The following is a 6,174-nucleotide window of genomic DNA, read 5'->3' on the forward strand; positions in this document are numbered from 1 at the left end:
TGTATATATACTGACTAACATTTGTAAATCTCAAACACCCAAATTTATCTTTCCCCACCCCCTTTCCCTGGTAACCCTAAGATTGTTTACTAAGTCTGTGAGTCTGTTTCTGTTTTGTAGATGAATTCATAGTGTCCTTTCTTTTTTTAAGATTCCACATATGAGTGATATATGGTATTTTTCTTTCTTTTCCTGGCTTACTTCACCTAGAATGATGATCTCTAGGTCCATCTATGTTGCTGCAAATGACATTATTTTATTCTTTTTCATGGCAGAGTAGTATTCCATTATATAAATATACCACAATTTCTTTATCCAGTGAAATGTTGCTACATTTAGGTTGCTCCCAGGTCTTGGCTATTGTATATAGTGGTGCTGTAAACATTGAGGTGCAGGTATCTTTCCACATTAGAGTTCCCTCCAGATATATACCCAGAAGTGGGATTGCTGGATCATAGGGTAAGTCTATTTTTAGTTTTTTGAGGAATTTCCACACTGTTTTCAATAATGGCTACACCAAACTGCATTCCCACCAGCAGTGTAGGAGGGTTCCATTTTCTCCATGCCCTCTCCAGTATTTTTCATTCACGAACTTTTGAATGATGGCCATTCTGACTGGTGTGAGGTGATATAGTTTTGATTTTCATTTCTCTTAAAATTAATGAAGTTTAGCATTTTCTCCTATGCCTATTGGCCATTTGTATGTCTTCATTGGAGAATTGGTTGTTTAGGTGCCCTGCCCATTTTTGGATTGTGATGTTTTGTTGTTGTTGTTGTTGTTGTTGTTATTAAATTATATGTGCTGTTTATATATTCTGGAAATTAAGCCTTTGTCAGTCACATCATTTGCAAATATTTTCTCAAATTCTGTAGGATTGTTGTTACATTTTGCTTATGATTTCCTTTGCTGTGCAAATGCATATGAGTTTAATTAGATCCCATTGGTTTATTTTTGCTCTTATTTCCATTGCCTGGGTAGACTGCCCTAAGAAAACATTGCTAAGATTTATGTCAGAGGATCTTTTGCCTATATTTTCTTCTAGGTGATTTATCATGACGTCTTATATTTAAGTCTTTAAGCCATTCGGAGTTTATTTTTGTATATGGGGTGAAGGGAGTGTTCTATCTTCATTGATTTACATGCTGCTGTCCAGTTAACCAACGCCATTTGCTGAAGAGACTGTCTTTTCTCTATTGTATTCTCGTCTCCTTTGTCAAAAATTAATTGACCATAGGTCTGTGGATTTACTTCTGGGCTGTCTATTCTGTTCCATTGATCCATATGTCTGTTTTCATGCCAATCATGCTATTTTGATGCCTGTAGCTCTGTAATATTGTCTGGTCTGGGAGGGTTATTCCTCCAGCTTCATTCTTTTTCAATATTATTTTGGCAATTCTGAGCCTTTTGTGATTCCATATAAATATACACATATACACATACACATATATACATATATACACACAGACCCTGCACCTGAGCAGTCCCTCAGAGGTAAAGCTACCCGTGGGAGGGGAGGAGTGGTGGGAGAGGTGCAACCCAGGGAGGCTGCCCTGAGCTAAAGAAACAGGTGCTGGCAATGGGAAGAGGAAATTACAAAAGAGACTGGGAGCCATCTTAGAGATCAGAAGTCAAGAGCAGGGGAAAGATCTGGAAACCAACTGACCAAGGGCTGTTATGTCATGTGGCTATGAGCAATGATGTCTCATCTCTCCTCACGGTTCCCTTCTGAGGTGCCTGGGGCTGGGACCCTCCCCTGCCAGCCCTGGCGGCCACTCCAAGCCCCTCAGAGGGAGGCAATGGCTTTGGCAGCCACCTGGCGGCCCAGGGGCAGGCTGAGGTCTGTGACGGCCAGAACCACCTTGGGGCTGGACATGGCCGACACCCGCACCAGTGCTGATATGGTGGTGAAGGGCATGCACTGCAGGATGCTGTCCCAGCTGCCCTGCTCCAGGCAGTCCACGCCCTCCTCCATGAACCACTGCACAGACTGCGTGTGCAGGCCACGACCCCAGGATGGAGGAGATGACCAGGAACAGGTTGGCCAGCACTCAGTTCAGCGGGTCTCATGTTAACTTTGTGGAGCTGGGAGGCCGACAGGGAGCTAGCTGCTCATGGATCGGTCGGTGAGATTCGAGAGGCTACTTGCATCTTCCCCACTGGAGCTCAGCCTTCGCATCGGCTTCAAGGGCTGCATATCGTCCAAGGGGAAGAGGCTGATGTAATCCTCGATGTCTTCATGGTGTCTCTTCTTTCAGCGGGAGGACACCTGCCCCTTGTGGAAGGAGTAGGAATTCAGGGCACACCAGATGGCCAGCTTGACGACAGAGGTGCTGGGCGGCCCATGAGGCTGTGCCACTTGGAGGAGTTGGTGAGCAGGCCGGGCAGGCTGTGGCCCAGCAGGACCAGGGTCACCTGTCACGTGTCCAGCCAGAAGATGGAGTAGAGCAGCTCCACCACCCGCAGCGGGTGCTCCTGCATCTGCTTCAGCAGTTCCCTAATCCGGTTGTTGCAGAACCAGTAGATGCCTCCCATGTGCAGCAGGGTGTAAGAGATGTGGATGGAGTGGCTGTCCACCCATCCACTCTCCAGCACCTTGGCAAATATGTCCATCAGCACCTTCTTGATGTGTCGCTTTGCGGGCAGCAGGTTCCAGTAGGGCATGGTGTCCATGCCCGTGGATGGGAACTTGATCTGTGTGGCTGTCTGCTGCAGCGCGTCGGCACACATGTGTTCCAGGATGGAGCTCATGATCACCACCCTCTCATTGTAGAATTGCAGGGTGTTCTTGCTGTACAGCGGCCCTGCCAGCTGGCAGATCATTTGCAGTGACTTCTCATGCTCATCCAGCCCCAGCATCTGCACATGGACCACCAGCCAAGCCATGGCACACACTGCCAGACTGCAACCTTCCCCTTGATATTATCGGTGATTTTCTGGATGGACTCGAAGGCTAGCACCCCATTCTCCCAGGCGTTGAGGATTTCCAAGATGGCCACTGAAATGCTGAGACAGGCTTTGTGCCACTTCATCTGCACCAGCTTCACGTCCGAGGAGTTGCTGAGCAGAGCCACCAGGGACTCCACTGTGGAGTCGGGCCAGAAGCAAGGGTGGTCAGGTTTCAGGATTTTGCCCTCCTCGGGCATGCACGTCTGCATCTATGTCTCAAAGAAGAACACCTCTGTTCCTGTGCTCGACTCAGACAGGATGACCTCTGAGCCATAGGTCTGGGCTACATGGCACCGTATGAGGAAGGAGATGTCAAAGGGCAAGGCTCAAACCAAGGCCACCTTGCTGCTTTCTTCACTGCCGTGTGTACTGAAATCTTTCAAATTGATGAATTTCTGGGTGAAGGACTTAAGCTTCCCAGTGGCAGCAGCCACAGCCAGCAACAAGTCCAGGCTCTTCACTGACAGCATGTGGCCCAGGACCCCCAGCAGCCTCTCTGGGGACTCAGAGTGGCTGCGTCCATTGTTCTGAGGATGTTGGTGACTTTGGGCTCCACACACAGGATCAGCCAAGGGTTGGGCTGGAGGTTGGCATTTTCATCTGATTTCAGCCGCGGTGCATGCTCCCAGTCTGCTTTGCGCTTGGCCATTATGTTGTTCATACTAGCTTCAGACAGAAGCCCCTGCTTGCTGCATCCCTGGAACAGGAAGCTTGTACAGTCACAGTGGCAGCGCTGGTCAGCCTTGTCCAGCAAGGGGGTGAGCTTCAGCAGGAACTCAAAAGCAGAATTGACATCCTTAGTAAAGTCCTTGTCCCCATGAGAGTATTTCTTCAATTTCACCAAAACCTGTGGAATCTTAAGGAAGGTGAAAACTGTCCACTTGAGCTCTCCAGTACCCTCAGGAGACTCGATGAGACCCATGAAGCGAGCTTTCCAGGTCTCCAGGGCACAAGGCAGGGTGGGCATATGCTGCTCTTCACCAGCGGCTGTGTCTCACCTGTCAGGTTCTTGGTGCCCTCGAGCAGGACCGCGGCATGGATGGTGGGGAAGCCAGTCTTGTGCAGCTGCTCCGAGTGCACGGACAGCATGATGGGGATGCCCCTGATAAGCGCGTGCCACGCCGCTCGGCCTGGCTCCGGAGCTGGGGGCTGCTGAGACCAGCCAGAATAGCCTCCAGCTTCAAAAGGCAGTGTTCAATGGCAGTCCAGAAGGAGGCCTCCTCTAGTTTGGCCATGTGGAGCAGGGCCCGGTTCTTGGTGCTGCTGAGGGTCTTCTCCAGGCGCTACAGGCACATGGCAAGCTGCTTTTCAGTAGCAGCAGCGGGAGTGCAGGCCTCCAGCCCGTCCCAGAGCCGCTCAACAGAGGCTGCGGTGCGGCGCAGCAGCCAGTAGAGGGCGCTGAGAAGGGCCCAGCACAGCCCGATATACTCCTGTGCTTTGTTGTGACAGCCAAGTCAGTCACAAAACATGTCCATGATGCCCAGCAAGGCCTGGACACACAGGTCCCGGGAAAAGTCATCAAACTTCCTGATAGCTGTGAGGACAGAGGAGCAGGACACCATCTGGGAACTGATGGCGTACTTCAGGTAGGACAGGATGAGAGGATCAGGGGAAGGTCCAATCATGGCCTGCCCCAGTAGTGCTTCTGCTAGGTTGAGAATGTCCCAGGCGGCTCCTTTGGGAAAAAATTCCTTCATGTTGATTGCCCACTGGAAGTCACTCTATCGCTCCTTCCAAGCTTGCAAAATGGCTTGCTTCAGGTTCACCGCCTTCATGACTTCACTCAGGAGAGCAGGCCGGTGGTGGTCAGCTGCGAGGCAGAAGAAATCGAGCTAGAGAAGGGGAGAGGAGATTCTGAGGAAAAGAACGGGGTGCTGAGGGGGGAGTGAGTAGAGTTATACGGAATGGAGAAGACACAGGAAGATGCAAAGGAGGCAGAACTAGAAAGAAAAAAAGGGGGAAAGGGGGCAAAGTAGGGATCCTGTCAGGTTCTTCCCTCCTAAACCATCCTTGGAACTGGAGTGCTAAGGTGTCAGAGGGGCTTCATACAAAGATGAATGGGCAGCAAGGAGTTAAGCTGATTCCAGTTCCCTAACTACGACCTTAGCTCTCGCTACGTCCCTCAGCAGCTACCACCCGAATCCAGATTTCCCCCCTCATTTCCTCCACCTTCCCCAACCCTGAAATTCCCTATTTGATTCCATATAAATCTTAAGATTGTTGTTCCAGTTCAGTAAAAACTGTCCTGGGTAGTTTGACAGGGATTGCATCAAATCTGTAGATTGCCTTGGGCAGTGTGACCATTTTAATGATATTGATTCTTCCAATCCAAGAGCATGGGTTGTCTTTCCATTTTTTAAAGTCTTCTTTAATTTCCTTAATCAAAGTTTTGTAGTTCTCCACCTGTAAGTCTTTCATCTCCTTTGTCAGGTTTATTCCTAAGTATTTTATTGTTTTGGATGCAATTTTAAAAGGGGTTGTTTCTTTACTTTCTTTTCCTCTTGATTCATTGTTAGTGTAAAGAAATTCAACTGATTTGTGTATGTTAATCTTGTGTCCTGCTACCTTGCCAAATTCTTTTATTAACTCTAGAGTTTGTTTTTTTTTTAATGGTACTTTTCAGGTTTTCTATATATAGTATGTCATCCACATATAATGACAATTTTACCGCTTCTTTTTCAACTTGGATCCCTTTTATTTCTTTTTCTTTCCTGATTGCTGTGGCTAGGACTTCCAAGACTATGTTGAATAGAAGTGGTGAGAGTGGACAATGTTGTCTTTTCCCAGATTTTAGTGGGAAGGTTTTCAGCTTTTCACTGTTGAGTACTATGCTGGCTGTAGGTTTGTCATAAATAGCTTGTCATAAATGGATGCTGGATTTTATCAAATGCTTTTTCTGCATCTATTGAGATGATCATGTGTTTTTTCCTCTGATCATGGTCTCTACCATTCTTTCCTAGGATGGCAGGCAATTCACACCATGTCTTCTCTCCTTCTAGTGGATTCAGAGCTTCTCCCAAACCTGGATGCTCCTCAATCAATGCCCAGTCTGCTCTTTGCACAGTAAATCTAAGTGAGTTATGCCCTATTGTTGATGTTCTCCTAAAATTAGAATTAAATCCTGGAAAAGAATCAGGGTTAACTTGAAGCAAAAGAACTGGTTTAGTTTTTGCAAGGTTTGCAGACCAGGAATACACAGCCTTTGCCTGTAACTAAAAGTATGTTCC

The 6,174-nt window shown here is 47.9% G+C and overlaps 1 pseudogene; it reads right to left on the reverse strand.

Annotated features, from left to right (window-relative positions):
* Positions 1-1,480: 1,480 nt before the first annotated feature.
* Positions 1,481-4,822, reverse strand: LOC102513843 (annotated as a pseudogene).
* Positions 4,823-6,174: the final 1,352 nt, after the last annotated feature.

Source organism: Camelus ferus, chromosome 17, assembly GCF_009834535.1.
Source record: "Camelus ferus isolate YT-003-E chromosome 17, BCGSAC_Cfer_1.0, whole genome shotgun sequence".
NCBI classification, from domain to species: domain Eukaryota; kingdom Metazoa; phylum Chordata; class Mammalia; order Artiodactyla; family Camelidae; genus Camelus; species Camelus ferus.